Raw genomic sequence first — 20980 nt, 5'->3', positions numbered from 1 at the left:
TGCGAAGAGCACAACTGGCTGACATCAAAGATTTAAACAATACTAATTTCATAAACTTTAATCATAGTTTGACTTAGGAATGTGGTCCATTCCCATCATAGTTTTAGAAACTCAAAAGACTTACAGAAATTAAAAAAACATAAATCACACAAATCCATTAAGAGTCCAAATGGAGAGATAAGTCAGCAAGTAAAAGTGAGTAGTATTGCTGGAACTGAATTCATCCTCAAGTTTTGGTGAGTACCTTTACATGCTGGACCCTGTTTTTCACAAAATCTCACTAAGACGATACTGATATATAGACTGTCTTTTATACAGCGCATATCATGGATGGAAGTAGATTAAACAATAAACAATACCTAGGTACACAAGTCCCAGGATAAAAAAAGTGTCCAATCCTGTTAGGTGCACTGGTGCCAGGACTGGGAAAATGACAGTGTAGAATCCTCAAGACATTAAAGCATTCCTACAATGGGGCTAGGACAGGCTCAGGGCGAGGATAGCCCCTCTGCTGCAGAAGTAGGTAACAGTCCACAAAAATCACAACAACTGATAGGTGAAAATAGAGCCATAAAGACGATAGAGTGGACTACTGAGGATAAGAAAGAAATTATGTATTGTTACTATTATGCAAGAAGGCTGGAATTTCCAGACAGAAGCTATACAAAAAGATTAAGAGAGAAATTAGAGGAAAGAAAAATACTTCCACAAGAAAAACTGTCAGAAGCTTCAAATAAAAATTTGTGTTCCTTAAGACAACAGATTTATGAAAAACATTATATAGACCAAGAAACCTTGAGCCATTTGGAAAATCATTCGACTGCGGAAGTGCGAAAATATAAAGAACAAAATCTAAAGATTTTTGAAAGGTATAAAAAAGAAATACAGATGTGGGGAAAGAAAGAGAGATCTGATATGGTGAAATATTTATGCAAAGGAGAAAACTAAATTAATCAACACAAAAAAGGCAGTCCCAAAGATATTTGAAGAGATATACAGGCAAAGACATCCAGACATGGAAAATTTTACAATACAAAAAATATGAAAACAAAGAGGAAAGGTAGGAAAGAGGATTAGTAATAGAGAAGTTAAAGAAATAGAAACTGAGGGATTACCTGCAAAGTGAAGGATTTAGTGTAGAAAATCTAACTCAGATAACATTAAAGCAGGATAGAGCAATGGATCCCCAAATTAAGGAGAAACTAATGGAGCGGGTAATATCTGATCAGTTCCCATATGAAGATACTTTGGAGCCTTTCATAGGAAACTAGCACAAACATTCAGTTGAAGCTGCACAGCAACAGAAGGAACAGGAAACTGTGGCAACTCTGACATAGTCAATGTTGTGGAGCTCCCATAAGAAACAGCAAGAGATGACACATGAAACTGAAGAGAATGTGGCACAGGAAGATGTTCTGGAACTTTCTATAGAATGCCTGCAGGAAATGGAGAAAAAAGAATGTGCCCTCAGTTTAGAAGACGATCTATAAGAAGAGTTGCTTGATTTAATAGAAATGGACAGACATATTAAGATCAAAGAAAGAAAAAGACTACAGAAAGTCAATAAAATCCAAAAAGTTAGAAGTCTGATAAAACAAATGAACACTGTAATTAGGACTGTCCATACAGATTCATGTGATGTAACAGAAGTAAACAGGATGCATTATTGAGCAACTAAATTAATAACAGGTAAAGTCTTACCACAAAAACACGGGGTAGTAACGGAACAGAAGGGGAGAAACTGAATGCCGTGATGGAAGTATCGGATAGAGGAAACTATAAAGCAACTAAGACAAGAAGTGTCACTGTTAGAAGAGTATAGAAGAGGGAATACATCAACAAAAATACTCAGAAAGATAGACGTAATTAAAGCAATGCACAGTATCAGAACAGATCACGATCTATTGTGCACTATCGCAAATAATAAACTAAAAATATCAGCACAGGCAGAAAAATTAGAAGATATAACTTCTGCCTCATAACAATCCTATCCTCCCTCACAAAAATCATAGAGAAATGCATCCACAACCAACTCTTAAACTACTTCCTTATCAACAACCTACTTTCCAACTCTCAGCATGGTTTCAAGCCAAAGCACAGTACTAGTACAGCTCTCCTTGCCTTTACTAACTCCATCCACCGACACTTGAACAAAGGACAATAGGTCACTTCTATATTTCTAGACATGTCTAAAGCCTTCGACACCATGTCCCACCAGCTCCTTCTTAACAAACTATCCACCTATGGCCTCAGCTCACCCACACTAACCTGGTTCCATAGTTTTCTTTCTAACTGTCAGCAGGCCACAGCATGGGGCACCTCACTCTCCCCTCTCCTCCCCACCTCTGTGGGAGTCCCCCAAGGTTCCATTCTCGGTCCACTCCTCTTTACCATATTCACCAATAACCTCTGCACAGCAACCCAGCATGCCTCCATAGTTCAGTACGCTGATGATTCTACGCTTATCTATTCTGCTCCTTCCACCCTAGATCTCCAAATTAGAATGCAGTCTGCTTTTCAGGACATCGCAAAACACCAACTCATTTTAAATCCCAACAAAACCAAAGTTATAGATTTTAGCAATAAAAAATCCAAAACTTCACAAATCCCGCTATCCATCACTTCTGCTAACGGTACCAAAATTGCCCCCACTAACCACACAAAACTCTTAGGTATTACCATAGATGAATAACTCAAATTTGAGGTACATATTGCCCAAACCATCAAAAAAGTCCACATCAAATTAGGTAGCCTGTATAGAGCCAAACCATTCCTAACACTCAATGCCAGGCTTGTCACTGCATGCACACACCTTCTAAGTACCCATCTCTATGGTTCCATTGTGTTCACCAACCTCCGGAAATTGGACCTCAATAAACTGGAATCGTGTTACCATAAAATTGCTAAATTTGCCACCAACCTCCCGCTCACATCCCATCACTGCTCATCACTTTCACCATTAAACTGGCTAGAGCTGCCCAACCTTCTGTCTCTCAATCATCTAGCCTTAACCCACAAAATAATCTACCATCCCAATAACTGCCCTGCCATATCCTCCTTAGTTCAACCATACTCCAACCATCGAGCTCTCAGATCCTCCAACAAACTCTTACTTAAGGTATCCAACTCCCACAAAGTACACAACGATTCCCTCTATTCCCACAATATAGCCAAACTCTGGAACTCCCTCCCAAAAACCCTAAGGAACATACCCTCACATGACTAATTCAAAACACTACTAAAACACCACCTTAGCAGCCACTGGCTATGCTCCTGTCACTCCCCTGCTTAAACCCCCTCTCCTCTCTTGTTAGCTACTCTCCAAACGGTCTTTCCTGCTTGTTTTGTAATTTAGTTCTATTCCTCTACCCCCTTTGCTATTAGCTCTCTCAACTTGTGATTAATGCTTTATTTCATCTTCTGGTTTATTCTCTACAGATCTGTTTCTATTAGCAGGTTTTCAGTTCCCACCATCCTGCTGTGCTTGTTCAATGAGGTAGATCTTCCCTTTGGATCTCAACCAGAAAACACACAATACTTGTGTAATGTTTCTTCTTGATATGTAATGTTTTTTTTGATATTGTAAAAATGCATTCTATTTTTGTGATGTTTGTTTTGATATTGTAAAAATGCATTCTATTTTGTGATAATCTGTGTATCTAAAATCTACTTGTAATTTATTTTCTGTGGACCTTTTCTCCCCAGGCCTCTGCTGAAAATGGGCTTCTGGCCCAGTCAGACATTCCCAGTCAACAAAATATATTAAATAAAATAAATAAATAAAAAACTTAGAAGATATGCAGATAAATATAAAGAGAAAGTACAAAATAAGCAATTTATTGATGACCCAAAAAAGTTTTATAGAGAATTGGGAAACAAGGCAAAAAGGAATTGAAACACCACCAAAAAAAAAAAAAAAAAAAAAAGAAAAGAAATAGATACATTTTGGAGAAATATCTATGAAGATCCCGGGGCGGCCACAGTGGTGCAGTGTTTAGCATTGTCACCTCACAGCAAGAGGTTCTCCAGTTCGATCCTCGGCTGGGGTGACTTCTGTGCAGAGTCTGCATGTCCACCCTGTGGTCGCGTGGATTTCCTCTGGGTGCTCCGGTTTCCTCCCACATCCCAAAGACATGCTGCAGGTGGACTGGACACTCTAAATTGGCCCTAGGTGTGAGTGTGAGTGTGTGTGTGTGTGTGTGTGTGTGTGTGTGTGTGTGTGTGTGTGTGTGTGTGTGTGTGTGTGTGTGTGTGTGTGTGTGTGTGTGTACCTTCTGTGGAAGTTTGGGCGCCGGGCTGGCAACTTGACACTGTAAAACTCCACTGCCAATCATGAGTGGACAGGTGATCCGCTGTGGCGACCCCTAACCAGGAAAAGCCGAAAGAAGAAGAAGATCTATGAAGATCCCGTGGAACATAACAAAGATGCTAAATGGATAAAAGAAGTTAAATAAAGAATAAGAAGTTCAAATGCAGAGAATAGAAATGGGATAAAGTAATGGCCAGAGAGACTGAAACAAAGTTTAGAAAAGCTCCTAATTGGAAAACCACAGGTCCAGATGCAGTACCTAACTTCTGGCTAAAAGTAATAACATTTTTACAAGACGACTTAGCCATAAACAAGAACAATTTATATGCACACCCCAAACAAACACCAGCCTGGTTAACAACAGGAAAAACAATAATCCTACTTAAGAATAAACCTACAATCTGTCCTAAAAACTATAGACCAATAACTTGCCTTTTGCCTATATATAAACTATACACTGGAATTGATGCCAACAGAGTTTATAGTCATTTAGAAGAAAACTCAGTTATGGCAAGAGAACAAAAGGGCAATAAAATTATATGGAGCAAAGGATCATATGCTGTAAAATAAAGTCATAATAGAAAACTGTAAAAAGGGGAAGAATCTAAGTATGGCATGGATAGACTACAGAAAAGCATTTGACAGTATCCCACTTTCATGGATAAAAAAGTGCTTAAAATGTGTAAGATACACCCTACACTGATCGATTACATTACAGTGACCATGAAACAGTGGCAAGCCATTTTGCAATTAAGCCATGATAAAGGACAAACTACTATTTCAGGGATAAACATTCAAAAGGGGATATTCTAGGTGACTCTATGTCACTGCTGCTCTTTTGTCTTGCCTTTAACCCATTAAGCTGTCTACTTAACAGATTAGGTCATGGCTACAATTTGGCTCCCAGAAGACAACAAAGTGTAAAGACTTATTGTCTTTTTGTAGATGATTTAAAACTGTATAGTTTATCAGATGAGGAACTGAAAGCACAACTGCAAGTGGTCAAAACTTTTTCAGATGATATAAAAATATCATTTAGTCTTGATAAATGTGCAAAAGCAACCTTCACAGCAGGAAAGCTGCATCACCAAGAAAACGTCAGTTTGAGACAGGAATGAGATAAAAAAAAAAAAAAACCTTGAGCAAGAGGGAGTGTATAAATATTTTTGAATTGATGAAGGATCAGCAATAAAACATGAATGAATGTGAATAAAATTTAATAAGGAATATTTTAGAAGACTAAAATTAATACTGAAAATAGCAGTAGCATCTAGGAACAAAGTCCAAGCTATAAACCAATTTGCTCTTCCTGTCCTAACTTACAGTTTTGGAGTGACTGACTGGCCCCAAAAGGTGTCGGATAGGTTGGACAGGAAAACAAGTAGAATGCTTCATGCTCATCAAATGAGTTATAGAAATCAGTGCATACCAAGATTATATATTCCCCATTCTGAAGGAGGAATGAGCCTCCTAGAAATTCATTGCACGTATAGATCTGCAATCGTGGGACTGCATACATTATCTGCTGACCTTACAAGGCCCAAACGTAGTGAAAGTTTTGAAACATGAGGAGAATAAGTCTAAGATGACTTCCCTGCTTAGTTTAGCAGAAGCATAGCGACATCAGGTGGGAATGGAAAACAAACCAAAAGTATACAAAAATCAGGCAGCAAATGAATTTGCCCCCAAAAAAAACAAAAACAAAACAAAAAAAAAACGAAAGAAAGAATATAAGGTGAATGGTCTATATTAGATCAATGAACACATAAATGTTCGAATCTGTAAAGGTCGACCGTTATAGATCGAACATTTACTTGTTTGAAAATCTTTAAAAATAAAAAAAAAAAAACAACTAAGTAATAAATACATAAACCAAAGGGCAAGCCCCCATGCACCCCCCACACACCCCCACTTAAATATACCAACTCCAAGATCACGCTACAGTGTAGTGAAGGGGAAATTTCTCATTTCCGCACTGTAGTGCACTGATGTGCGATCTCGGAGTCGGTATATTTAAGTAGCGGGGGGTGGGGTGGGGGCACAGCCCCCCACGTAAAACCCTTTTCTTAATTTTTGTTTTCTTTATTTTTATTTTTATTACATTTTCGAACATTTAAATGTTCGATCTCTAAAGGCCGACCTTTAGAGATTTGAACATTTAAATGTTCGTGGATGTAATATAGACCCAAGGTGAAGGATCAGATGAGAAGGCAAAAACTTTGTAAGATGCATAAATATATTTGCAAGTTTAGAAAACTCTTGGAACAACCTCATGTAGAGCAAGTTCAAAGCCAGAAATGGCTAAGGAGAGGTGAATTTAAAGCAAAAGATGAAAGGTTAATATTGGTGGCCCAAGATAGTGGACTACATACATGTTGGTTTACAAAGTCCATTGAACATGTGGGAGAAACACACAAATGTAGGTTTTTGTAAAACAGAATTGGAAATAGTCACACATCTTGTTGCTGGTTATAATATACTAAAGGCAGAAGGACTGTGTACTGAAAGGAATAATAATGTGCCAAGACTGTTGCAATGGGGATTGTGCATATATTATAATATTGAAATAGCTGAAAAAACACTGGAAACATGAACCACAAAGCATCATAAAAATGATGCTTATATCACATGGGATAATCTATTATCAACAGTTCAAAAATAGATGCGAGAAAACCAGATATATCAGTCCATGAAAAGAAGACAAAAGTAACATTGATTATTGAAATAGCTACACCCAGTGACTACAGTGTCTGATGTAGAGAGAGAGAGAGAGACAAAGACATAAAATATCAGGCTCTCCAGGCAGAAATGAGGACAATGTGGAGGAAGGATACCTAGACAGTTCCAATAGTAGTAGGAGCAATGTGTCTTATAAAACATAATTTACAAAAATTTTGGACAGCTATTAAAGAACTCTTGCATCCTGGCCATAAATTCAGCCCTAACCCCTTTCCCAATGACTCATCACTCAAAACCTCAATACGATTCAACTCTTACTTCATGTATAGTATAGCATCTTTAACCAAGGATTCCCCAGCATCTAATCCTAATCCTGCCCAGCAGCCACATATCCCTGCATTCACTTTCACCTTCAGATTTGTGCCCATATCCAATATATAACTACTCTTAAACAAACTCAAAACATGTTCTACTTCAGCCAATGACCTTACGAGTGAATACCTTAAAATAGCAGCCAATACCATTGCCTACCCTTTCTCAATCTTTATAAATAGGTCAGTCCAGGAATCTCGTGTTCCCTCTCTCTGGAAAAAGTCAGACATTATCCCTCTGCATAAAGGAGGAAATTCAACAGACATTACTAACTTAGAGCTATAGCAATCTTATCTCCTTCTCCAAAATACTTGAAAAATGTATTCAAAAATATTTGCTAGACTATCGCCTTCAGGAAGAACTTGTATCTCCCACACTACATGTCTTTCATCCTTCCCACAGTACTAACACCACAGTTCTAACCTATATACATAATGTCAATAAGGCTAAGGATAACAGCAAACTATTCTCCTCTTTATTAATATACTTGTCTAAAACCTTCAGCACAGATTGTCACAGCAAACTTCCACTTCAACTGTCCTCAGTAGGTCTCTCTCAGCCCACCCTTCTGTGGGCCAAAAGCTACCTATCCAATAAGTATCGGTCAGTAAAGTAAAATGGAGCGCCACCCTCTCTCCATACCTCCCACAAGGCTCTGTCTTTGGTACCCTCCTCTTTAATATTCTCACCAACAACCTCCACACATCAGGCCTCCCTAATATAGTACGCAGATGACTCCAAACTCATTTGTACATCAAACAATGTGGCACACCTCCAAAAATTACCCAAGAAGCTTTAACAGCAACTGAAACATGCCTTTGTAATTCAGAAGTTATGCTCAACCCTAAAAAAAAAAAAAAAAAAAATACTACTTTCTCCCCAAATATCTCTCCCATGAAAAAACAAAATTTAAAGTCCTCTTTCTTGATAATACAACCAGTCAATACTCATAGCAAATTATTAGGGATGATAGTGGATCATCTTAAATTTGACCTGCATACAAAATTGCTTACGAAAATTCATAAAAAAACTAGGGATGCTTTATACAGTCAAAAACTTTCTCACCACCGCAATTAAGGCTACACTTGCAACTACTTATCTCCTCCCCACACTTCTTTATGGTGCTCCCATCCTTACTAACCTTCAGGCATCACAAAAATCAAAACTTGAAAAATGCTATAACAAAGCTACTAAATTTGTAGCAAATACCCCTTTCAAAACCCATAACTGTATAGCACTAAAAAAGCCTAAATTGGTTAAAACTACCCCATCAACTAACATATACCCAGCTTCTTACTATCTATAAAATTACCCAGAATTCATCCGTTAGTTGTAGATCGATATGCGTATACAGCTTTAAAAAGTTTTCTAGGGGCTTGCGCAAGTGTATAAATACTGAGCTCGTGCGAGCCTGACTGCCATTTTGTAGTACGCTGTTGAGATGTAAACATGTATGTCTGTGTAGTCTGTCAGTTAATCCATTTGTTTATATTTTGTACTGCTGCTATCCATCCTAATGTGTTTCTATATAATAAAGCATATAAACGAACTACCCTGCCCATTCATCATCTATACTAGAGAGGGGCAAGTGACATGGTGTCTGAATGGGATCCAATTTCCTCAGCTTCAAGACCGAGTGGCACTCAGTTAAGATTGGAGGAATATAGAGAAGTGAATCATCCCTACTGCATGTATAACTTGCAAAACAGGTCTGAAACAAATTTCAGGCATTAAAACTTGCACAAACTATTTCTCATTCACAAAATATGAAACAAGGCATTCAGAATGCTCTGAATTAATTTCTAAGTAACAGAAATATTCTAAATTATGATATATTAATAGAAATATTCATAATAACTATGGAAAATGTTTGAAATAAAGTTCGAATCGCATAAAATGAATAACATAAAGGAAACGACCACATTCTTTTGCTAAGCACTATTTTTTTACATTAATCAAAGCTATTTGAGTTGTCTGAAGTGAATGAAGTGTTTGTATGCTTGTGTAGTATTACAATGCAGTTATTTCTCAAAATACAGTCATTTCAAAGTATATTTCACAAAGTACGGTAATTTGAAGAGTTTATTGTGCATTTGAATGTTATTACAGGCTGCTATGTGAGCTTGCTTGTATATAATTACAGGGGCCATATTTTACAGTGTGTTTGGGCATATATTGCTGGCATGGCTAAAGGATTTCATAAGCCAGCTCCACTTGTGTTTGATAATAATATTGCAGAGAACTGGACAGTGTGAGCAAGAGTACGATATTTTCATATAGGCTGCATTTTCTGATAAAGATGACCATACAAAGGTATTTATTCTGCTTAAGTTAGCTGGTTCAGAAGCCATTGAAAGCAAGCGTTCATTTGTGTATGCACCTGCTGTCTTTGCAGGAGAGGGGGAACCATCATATATTTGTACCGGCTGAGTCAAAGGAGGACCCCGAGTGCTTGAAATGTAAATTTAGAGAAATATGTAAATCCCAAATGAATGTTACAATGGAAAGGCACTTATTTTATACAAGGGATCAAAAGCCTAGTGAACCTTTGCAGCATATATAACTGATTTGAGAAACAAGGCTAAAACATTCAGATTTGGTGATTTAAGGAGTGAGCTGATAAAAGCCAGATTTGTGTGTGGTATTAAAGATGATGCTGTGAGAAAGATTTTGCTTCGTGACAGTAATTTAGTTTTGAATAAGGCCAATGAGATTTGTCAGATATATGAGCTTACAGAAAAGCACACAAATATGCTTACAAATTAGAAATGCATGCTTCCAGTAACTTCTAAAGCTCATGTTGATAGTATGCAGCAAGTGGTTAAAAGAAACAGGCCCAAGTACATGGCAACATCTGCAACCCCTGCAACAGTCACAGGGAAAGCACATAGCTTTCTAGCAAGTTTCAGGGCATGCACAGTCTCAGTGAAGCACAGGAGTGAGTCAGCAAACTCAAAGAATGGTCCCCCACTCAGTTTCATAGCCAAATGTCATAATTGTGGTGGAAATCATGAGCCTAAAAGGGAAAATGTTTAGTTTTTGGTCAGCAATGTCACAGGTGCAATAAGTGGAATAATTTCAAAAGGTTTTGTAAATCAAAAGGCACATATTTTTTTTATTAAAAGGGAACATTCAAAGATTCTTAGAATCAGTCTCCAGAGCTGTGGATGAGGGTAAGGCAGTCCACACAGCCTATCTGGACCTCGCCAAGGCCTTCGACACTATCCCCCACTCTGGAATCATAGATAAACTTACTAAGCTGGGCATAAATCCATATGTCACTCGATGGGTTGCCAACTGGCTTACTGACAGAACCCAGACTGTAAAAGTAGCCGACTCCAAATCCAGCTTCAGACAAGTGACAAGTGGAGAACCTTAGGGTTCAGTCCTGGGACCGCTCTTGTTTGGCATCTACTTCTCTGAAGTACAGGCCAACACTAAGGGACTCTGGCTAACAAAGTTCACAGATGACTGCAAACTGGGAGCCATTATTGAATCCCCAAATGATGTGAATATTCTACAAAAGGGCCTTACAGAAACAGATGCTTGGTGCCAGATCCATGGGCTCAAGCTTAATGCCAAGAAATGTATAGTTATCTCCTTTGGGAAAAAACATGCACCCAAGAATTACCACATAGGTGGCAGTACACTAAACACCAAAAGTGTGATGAGAGACTTAGGGACACAGGTGGAAAGTGGTCTCACTTTCGATAACCACATTGCCACAATAGTCAGGAAATCCTTCTGTGTGGCACACCTCATCACTAAGGGCTTTTCATCCAGAAAAAAGGAGGTCACTGTCCCACTGTACTTATCCCTCATTAGACCTATTATAGAGTACAACGCCCTGTTGGGTATGTACCTCACAAGACATCTGCAACGGCTGGAAAGGCCGCCTGCAGCAATACCTCACTAAAAGAATCACAGGCCTAAAGCAGATGCCCTATACTGACCATCTAAAAAAACTCCAGCTATACTCTGTGGCATATTGTCTACTCAAAGGCGATCTCTGCTTAACATATAAGGCCATGTCAAACTGAGAGCTGTTGGACATGCTTCACTTAAAGAAATCCCAATCCCTCAGAGCTACACTCCAGGGATCTACACCTTGTCATCACAATGAACAAAACATGCTGGAGGGATAGGTTCCTGACCCGGAGACTCCCCATACTCTGGAATAGACTGCCATAAATGTCAAGCAGAGCGCCTCCTTGGCCCTCTTCAAAAGGAACCTTGATGATTGGATAGGAGATAGGAAATTCACCCCGAGGATCACGTCAGTTGCCCTACTAGACAGGGGTCCAGGGAAGTAAATATTGTGGGAAGAAATATCCAGGGAATTGTTATGGCTAGGCTTGTACAGGCCCTAGGGCCGATAGCGTAGGACCTTCTATGAACCTATGAAACAAGTTGATCAATTAGAAACCCGTGACTGTACTTTTTATGATGATGGTGTGTCAGTGCTTCATGAAACAGTCAATGCAGTACATATGTGGGCAAAGAATGAAGTATTTTGCACCGTATGGATAAATGTGAGACTCATACAGCTCAAAGTTAACACAGGTTCAAAGTTCAATGTTCTGTCAGCAGAAACATTTGCTAGAGCATGTGCTGGTGAGAAGCTTGATTTGGCAAAATGTGTGAAGCTTGTGTTTATGGTGGTGAAGACATTCACACTGAAGGTTCAGTGGTGCTTTCATGGTACACAGCTGGGAGAATCTACAACTTATTTTATGTGGTCAAGAGGCACGTAGAGTCACTATTAGGGCTCAGAGAGAGTTTGAAAATGGGGCTTCTTTCACTTATTAAGGAAGTTGATCATGTTAGCTTAAAAGGCCACTACTCTAATTTTGCCCAGTCTGTCTTTTCTACCTATGCTGATCTCTTCAAATTCAAACTAGGCAAGCCTCCAGTTGTGTACTCAATGAAGTTAGATCCAAATGTCAGCCCAGTTGTCAAGCCAGCCCAGAAAGTTCCAATAGCTATGCAGAACAGATACAAAGCTGAGCTAGATAAAATGGTGCAACAAGGTGTGATTTGTCCAGTAGATGAACCAAATGAAAGGGTATCTTCCACGGTGGTAGCTCATAAGAAAGTATTAGCTGATATCAGAATATGTATTGATCCATGAGATTTGAACAAAGCACTAAAATGACCTCATCATCCAATGCGCATAGTCAAAGAACTTACAGCTATAATGCCAAATGCCACTGTTTTTTCTGTCTTAGATGCAAAGAGTTCATTTTGGCAAATTTTGCTTGACAAGAAATCCTCATTTTTCACTATATTCATTACTCCGTTTTGCAGGTACAGATTTTTGAGAATGCCATTTGGGATAAATTCTGACAGTGAAGTCTTTCAACGTGCAAAATTTTCTGGGTATCCGTGTGTTATTATAGTAAATGATATACTAGTAGGAGGTAATGATGAAGCTGAGCATGACAGAAATCTCAAAAAAGTTCTGGAAAGAATCTTAAGCTGAATCCTCAGAAGTGCAAGTTCAGGTTACGAGAAGTTACTTATGGTGGTCATTTGTTTACCAGTTCAGGCTTACAACCAGACCCTTCCCAGCAAACTGCAATTCTTGAGATGCCAGCTCCAGACAATGTTTAAGCCCTTCAACGTTTTCTTGGCATGGTCAACTACCTAGGCAAGTTCATTCCAGACTTGAGCCAACTAGCAGCACTGCTCAGAGAGTTAACACATAAAGATGTATCCTGGTCATGGTTGGAACAACACCAGAGAGCATTTGATGTCCTGAAACAGTCACCAGTCCAACTCTCAGATACTATGATGTTCACAAACTAGTTACTCTTTCATGTGATGCCTCAAAATTTGGTCTTGGTGCAGTCATTCTTCAAGAGGATCAACCTGTTGCCTATGCATCCAGAACTCTAACCCAAACTGAAATGCTGTATGCTCAGATAGAGAAAGAACTTTTGTCAATTGTGTTTGCATGTTCAAAGTTCCATGATTATGTTTATGGCAGACCGATCCAGATCAAAACAGACCACCAACCTCTAGTCACTATTTTGAGAAAGCCTATATATTCTGCTCCATCCAGCTTGCAATGTATGATGCTGAGATTACAAAAGTATAATGTCCATCTTGTCTACACAAAAGGCAAACTTTTTTATCTTGCTAATACCTTATCCAGATTACCCAGAAATACCACCAAACAGCATGAGAATGAGCAACTTGATTTTGAAGTCATGGAAGTGAGAAATTTTTCTTCCATATGTCTTGATGAGCTTAAAAAGCACACAGCCTCAGATCCTGTTTTACAGAAGCTTAACCACTTTATCAGTCAAGGATGGCCATCAAAGCAATCTAGTTTACGTCAAGAAGTGCAACATTATTTTCCTTAAAGAGATGAGATTTTTGTCTGACAATGGTATCATCACGAAAGGTCCAAAAGTAATTGTTCCCAAGTCCTTGCAACACGAGTACATTACTATCTTACATCGTGGCCACCCAGGGACTGATTCTACTAAAAGGAGGGTGAGAGGACTAGTATTTTATCCTTCTATGTCACAAGACATTGAGAGAGTACTTTCATCTAGTTCTGTATGTAACAGCACAAAGCCATCTCAACAGAAGAAACCACTTCAGTTAAACCAGAATCCTGAACTATCTTTGTCGACAGTAGCTACCGACATTTTCAAATGGAATGGTCAACATTACTTGGTGTTAGTAGACTCTTATTCCAATTGGTTCAAGACTGACCTACTTCCTAACCTTGCATCCAGCACTGTCATTACTAAAATGAAGCATCATTTTTCAGTCCATGGCAGTCCGCAAAACATTATTTCTGACAATGCTACACAGTCTACTAGCCAGAAATTCAAACGATTCGCAGAAGAATGGGACTTTATCCGTGTTACGAGTAGTCGTGAGTACCCACAGTCAAATGGTTTGGCAGAACGTGCAGTTAAAAGTTCAAAACAGTTACTAGAGTAGTTGAAATGAGACAATAGTGATGTTTTCTTCAATCTCCTGAATCTCAGAAATATTCCTTGTGATAAGCATCTTGGTTCACCTGTCCAGAGACGTCTATCGAGACAAACCAGAACTACATTATCAGTCAGCAGTTGTTTATTGGTTCCAAGTGCTAAGAATAATGGATCAGTAAAAACCATTCTGTTAAAAAAACTCCTATCCTAGAAGTCTTATTATGATGAATCCAGCAAACCGCTCAAGCCATTACATGAAGGAGAGACAATGAGAATGCAAATGTGCAAAGGTATGATTGGATTGGAGTCATGAAGAGTAGTTGTCCAGAGCTGAGATCGTACATTGTGGAATATCAAGGAGTAGAGTTTAGGCAGAATCAGAAAAATCTGATGCCGGTGTCCAAACCTGTGCCACAGCACCTAGCCTGTCAGAAAGACTCTTTATCTCAGAGTGAGTTGTCCAGAATTCCAGTTCCAGAGAACGTTCCAGTAAATATCCCTGTTCCTGAGATGAATCCCAAAGTTCCTGATATGAATTGTTTACAGATGACTGTCTCTATTGCTAAACCCAGTTCTGATTACTACATTACTAGATTAGGTCGCATTTCCAGACCATGTTACAGATACATGGCAACTTGGACATGAACATCGTGTTTGTTTCTACTGTCTATATGATTGCATGTCTTATTCTAATGTCATTTCATTGAGCACAATCTATTTAAAAAGGAGGATGTAGATCAATATGTGTGTACAGCTTTAAGAAACTTTCTAGGGGCTTGCACAAGTATATAAATACTGAGCACGTGCGAGCCCGACTGCCATTTTGTAGTAAGCTGTTGAGATGTAAGCATGTATGCCTGTGTAGTCTGTCAGCTAATCAGTTTGTTTATATTTTGTACTGCTGCTATCCATCCTGATGTGTTTCTATGTAATAAAGCATATAAACGAACTACCCCACCTCTTCGTCATCTATACTAGACAGGGACAAGCAACACTAGTCAAGCACTAAATAGCATTCTACACAACTATATTCCTATTTGGTCATTACGATCCAGTGACCAAAAACCCCTTTCTATCCACAAACCTATCGAATCTGCTAACCATCATCTGTACTGATACCATGTGGCCTGGAACTCCTTATCTCTATCCATCAGATCATTACTCTCCCATCCTTCAAAATCATTCCGAAAATCTTTCTAGCCAAAAGCTGGCTCTGTTCTTGTTCAACAACAGGATGAACTATATCTCTAAATATGAAAAATATCTATTCATACCTTGCATCTCCTTACCCTCTTTTCTTCACTCACTTCCTTGCTTCTATCAAATTCTCTCCCCTGGCTTTTTCTTTAAGTATACCATAAGCCTGCTTTTCTCTTACTTTGTATTGCAATTCCTGTTTGTATTATACTAACCTATCTTTAATTTCTCTATAAACTGGCTAAAATTTCTCTAACTATTAAAGTATTGTCATATAACTTGAATAATATTTTACTAATGTTTTCAGGTTATATCTAATGTTGTATAATTATTTAAACTGTATTTGTTTTTTGCATTATTTTTAAAGACTGTAAAATTGTTCTCAAAATTTTTTTAATACATACTTTGTTCCTTTTCTCCCGCCACTGAAAATGGGCTCCTACCCAGTCAGGCATTCCCGTTAATACAAATATTTACAGATGCATGAATATGCTACAATATTTAGTTCAAGAAGCAGTTTAAAGATTCTGAAAAGACTTGACCAGCAGAAAAATGTATCATTTCATATATGGAGTGTTGATACTCTTAGTCTGTAGGAAGTTGTTTTCCACACATTCACATACCTCTCAACCTCATGGCACAAGAAATCTGAACAAAGCCAGAAATACTGAGGGGGACAATGACCTAAAAATAGGGACAGATTTTAAATATTAATCTTACAAACTCAGAAAATTGCTAGAATAAAAGGTTTTATGTTAGCATGCATTTTCTGAAGGATATGAAGCCTGAAACTCAAATAGTTGTCATTATTTATTGACTTCAACCACAATGATTTGTCAGAAAACCACATATTTTATAAAGAACAGACCAAAACTGTGAAGAACAGAACAAAAATATGAGGCAAAAATCTGGACATTCTGTGAAAAGCTGGATAGTTGAGAGCTATCGTAACAGTCATTGGTTACCTAATGTAATAGACTCCACCATGAATACACCTGGTTGTCAGTCAAGCAATTTATTCATGAAATGGATGAGAAAAGGGGGTGGGGTTGCAACTGTGCATTTAGGGTGATGCATGTTTGAGAAACAAGCTGCCATAAATTATAGCAATGACCCATGGCTGGGTGTGGGTAATGCTGGATTTACCCACTGTTGGCGTGGTTTGGTCATGAGGGTGAAATCCAAATGACCAAACAGAGCCAACCATGGGTAAATCCACCATTACCCACACCCATCTGTGGGTTATTACTATTATACATTGACATTATTTAAGAAAAAAGTTACTTACATTTCTTAAATAATGTCCTTGGATAAGGGCAGTCTGCTGCTTTTCTGCATTTTTCACTGGTATCCTGGGGATTTCTTCATGTACTGCACAGGCATATGGGACGTTTGATCACACACTTACGCAGTACATGAGTACTGTGAAAAGGAAGCAACGGAGAAAGGAAGATCTCCGTTGTTCCTTTTTATTTATTTATTTTTTTAAATATTTTAAATAAAGGTTGAAATTCAGACACTTACAAGGTACGAGAGAGATATGATGGAGAAAATACAAGCAAAATCAGGTACATTTCTTTAGTTTTGAATAAAGTAACTGATTCCCTGGTAATTTCTTTGTTGTCTCTCTCGTACCTCCAGACTGTCCAGATTTCTAATTTTATAATCACATGGCTAGCTCCAGAGTCGGACTGTGAAGGCAATAACAGCCGTAAAAATAAATCGATGTGCAAGTTCTGATGAAGTCCCTAATTAGCTCGGATGAAAGCGCTTAACTAATGTATCTGGTCTCTTGTGGTGCTATATTAAAATTCAAGTTTTAATAATTTTAACTTGCACATTGATTTATATTTACGGCTGTTATTTGCTTCACAGTCCAACTCTAGAGCTAGCAGCGTGATTATTCAATTTAAGATAGAGCTCCGGTTCCATTTTTTGTTGATGGTTTTTATGGATTTTTAATTTTGTTATTTTTTTTATTGGTGAAGAAAAAAGTTATAGCATATAGTAATGGAAGAAAGGCCAGGCAACCGGACTTTTTTCCATTGGTACACGCTTGATTTACAATGGGCACACTGGTTAGGCTGACCAATCAGCGTGCTTGTTTTTGAATGTTTTTAAATGTTAATGGCCAGTCATTGTATAACATCTGGAGCGTTTCTCCCTGGGCCCCCTGCTGAAAATTAGCTTTGTTCCAAGTCGGACTTTCCCAGTAAATAAATGTTAAATATTTATTTATTTTATTTTACATTTGTTAACTGGGCTAGTCTAACTGGATATATTTCCATTTTCAGTAGAGGCCCGGGGAGAAAAGCTCCGAAAGTAGCACACAGAATTTATAAACAATATAAATAAATAAATATAGCAATAACCGATGACATGGGTGTGGTATATTGAAGATTTACCCACAGTCGGTATTGTTAATCATAAGGGTGAAGCCTGAGTGATTAAACTTTTCTTAAATGTCTTTGTATAATGACGTCATAGTGTTTTTCCACATTGTTTCCCAATTCTGCTGCTTTGTTGATGTACTGTGCATGCATATGAGACTTCCATTTCCACATTTACGCAGTATGTATGCAGTACATCAGTGCTTTGGAAAGCAAGCAGTGGAAACAGGAAGACATCCTTTGCTTATTTATTTATTTATTTTTTGAGGGGTAAAGAAAAGAAAGCTGTAACCTACTGACAGTACAGAGGTACGAGAAATGGGGAAAATACAAGAAAAATCAGGTATGTTTCTTTAGTTTTCTTTAGTTTTGCAGAACGTACCTGATTTTTTTTTTATTTTGTCTGCTCATATAAGTACGTCTAAACTGTCTAAACGTCTAAATTGTCCGGAGGTTACAGCTTTTTTACCACAAATTTTATGAGGAACGAAGTCACTAAATAATAGCACACATTTCAGTTTCAGACTTTCTTTCCTTCAGACTAATGCATGTCTACACATATCAATAGATAAAAAGGCTGGCCACTCAATGATACATTAGCGGCTGGACTTTTACCATTACTATATTCTCGATTTACAATGGGCACGTTAGTTGGGCTGCAATCAGCGTGCTCATTTTTGAATGTTAATGGCCAGTCATTGTATAACATAGCAATAACGCACCGCTGGGTCTGGATAATGCTGGAGTTACTCATAGTTAGTGTTGTTTGGTCACGAGGGTGAATGTTGTGTTTTTGTTGTTGTTATATAGGTTTCTGCTTGTTTTATTTTGTATTATTCCACTTTTTGTGAGATAAAATAGTCCCAAACTTTCAGTTCATGTTTATTGTTTATGTTATTTTTCTTTTAATTCAAATATAAGTTATTATTATTAATTTTTCAAGAGATGTAAGGAGATAAATATATAAGTATGTAGCTTTTAAAGCTTTTACTATGCCTTGCTGTTGTAGTTTGTTTTAGATTTCTATACTCCTTCTGATTTGGCTGTTGTGTGTGTTCAGATGTTGGCTTGAGTTGTTAGTGTTGTACCTGTAATGAGACATTGTGTTTATACTTAGTTACATATACTTTTTTTTAAAGGTTTAAGATGTTCATCGTGGTTCACTGTTACAGTCATTACTGTAGGGTTCTTCCTGCTGGCAGCAGCCCTCGATCGGCCAGAGTCCCAAAGTCGGGTCCGACGTCGGCTGAAGTCGCTCCTTCCCTGACGTCAGTGCGCCAGGGGTATAAAGGCCTCAGCCGACGCCATTTTCCCCAGTCTTTCTTGCTGTGCGGTGCCCATAGCAAAGCAGTTCACAAGTGCCGATCGGCCGACTCCTGTTTAATTTTGGTGATTTTTGTATCGAAGACTTCTTATTTTAGCTAAGTACCCCATTGGGGAAACCTTTTTCTTGCTCCAGTCCGATGTCAGAAAAAGTTAATAACTGTATTTCTTGTGGGAAGCAAATACCTCATAAGGATTTTCACTCTTACTGTATACCTTGCCTAGGCCCTGACCACGACGTAGCTAATTGTAGGTTTTGTGCTAGATTTAACCAACGCACTATTAGGTGAAGGTACGATTTTGCCTCCCATTATTTTGGAAAAAGATTTAATTACAATATGTTGTTGGATTCTTATCCGGCTACCGGAGTGTATAAGAGGTGCAAGGATAAACACAGGCTTCCGAGGTTCAAAGCGGACGACATTATTCAACCAGAGCCAGTTGCCTGTTCGTCGGTCGTCAGTGAGGTGCTGTTGTCTGCCACTTTTGAACCGGTTGCCTGTACCGACTCCCACGAGGAGCCGATGGGGCCTTCAGAATTTCCAGGGATTGGACCTTCGGATAATGCTCCCTCAGATGGGTCCGGAGCCGCTGTGCAGGCACCGGCTTCTGAGGGAGTTTTCAGGCTTACACAGCTTCATGTAAAGATGGCTTCAGTTTTGCAGTCAAAGACAAAGACAAAGACTAAGGCTCCAGCAAAGACAAAGCAGCAAGCATAGGAACCATCTGATCAGGGCCCTAGACCTCAAAGACAGATGCTTAAAATGGCTGAAGACCTGTTAACTATGATCAGGGGTTCCCATCCCCTTCCTGACAAGAGACCTAGGCTAGAGCCAGATTATGATTCCTCAGATCAAGTTTCAATTTCTTCTGCTTCTTCCTCTGAGCAGGATTATTCCTTCCCTCCTTATGAGGATTCTGATGCTGAAGAATCCCTTCCTTCAGCCTCTCCTCCTGAGGATTATTAATTTGGGGAAACTTTGCATGACATGAGAGAGCATTTTCACTGGGAAGGGCAGGAATACTCTGAATCCAAGAAAAGGCTTAGGGATTTTCTTCTGCTCCCACAGCATAGGCCCCTGGCTATTCCCCCTGTATTGGACATTGTGGATGATGTTTTTACAGAGGCGTCTCTCTCTCCTGATTCTTTTCCTCCTGCTCCTGTCAAACCGGATAGGTATTATAGGGTTCCAGATTCTCACAAATTTCTTTTTAAGAACCCTTCAGCTGATCCAGAAACTATTTCTCAGGGCCCTAAGGGTGTTAAAGTGGCCTCTGCTAAGAATCCTATTCCCTCTGATCGAGAGTCCAGAGCCTTGGAAAGATGGGGCAAAAATGTTTATTCTTCTGCTACATTGTCTATTAGAGCTTTGAATTGTCAATTTCATATGTTGAAATATCAGCAATACCTTTTGTCTGTGTTAAAACAAAAGATGTCTGCTGTTTCTGGTGGTGCAAAAAATAAGGAGTTACAGGATTTATTGCATGCTACTGAGCAGGTGGGTAAACATACTCTGCACTGTGGTTTTGATTCTTTGGAGGTTTCTTGCAGGGCTGCAGCAACTGGTGCAGTTATTAGATGGCATGCTTGGTTGAAGAAGCAAAGTTTGCCGGAGCAGGTTAAGGCAAAACTTTTAGATGCCCCTTTGTAGCACAATGTTTTGTTTAGGGCCAAAGCTGAGGAGGTATTGAAGAAAATGGAAGACAAAGCCAAATCTATGCAGACGGTTAAAGATTTTCTACAGGTACAACCCCCT

The sequence above is a fragment of the Protopterus annectens genome, chromosome 5.part0, assembly GCF_019279795.1.
Source record: "Protopterus annectens isolate FY-2018-M chromosome 5.part0, PAN1.0, whole genome shotgun sequence".
Lineage (NCBI taxonomy): Eukaryota > Metazoa > Chordata > Ceratodontiformes > Protopteridae > Protopterus > Protopterus annectens.
Note: the sequence above shows the minus strand (reverse complement) of the source record.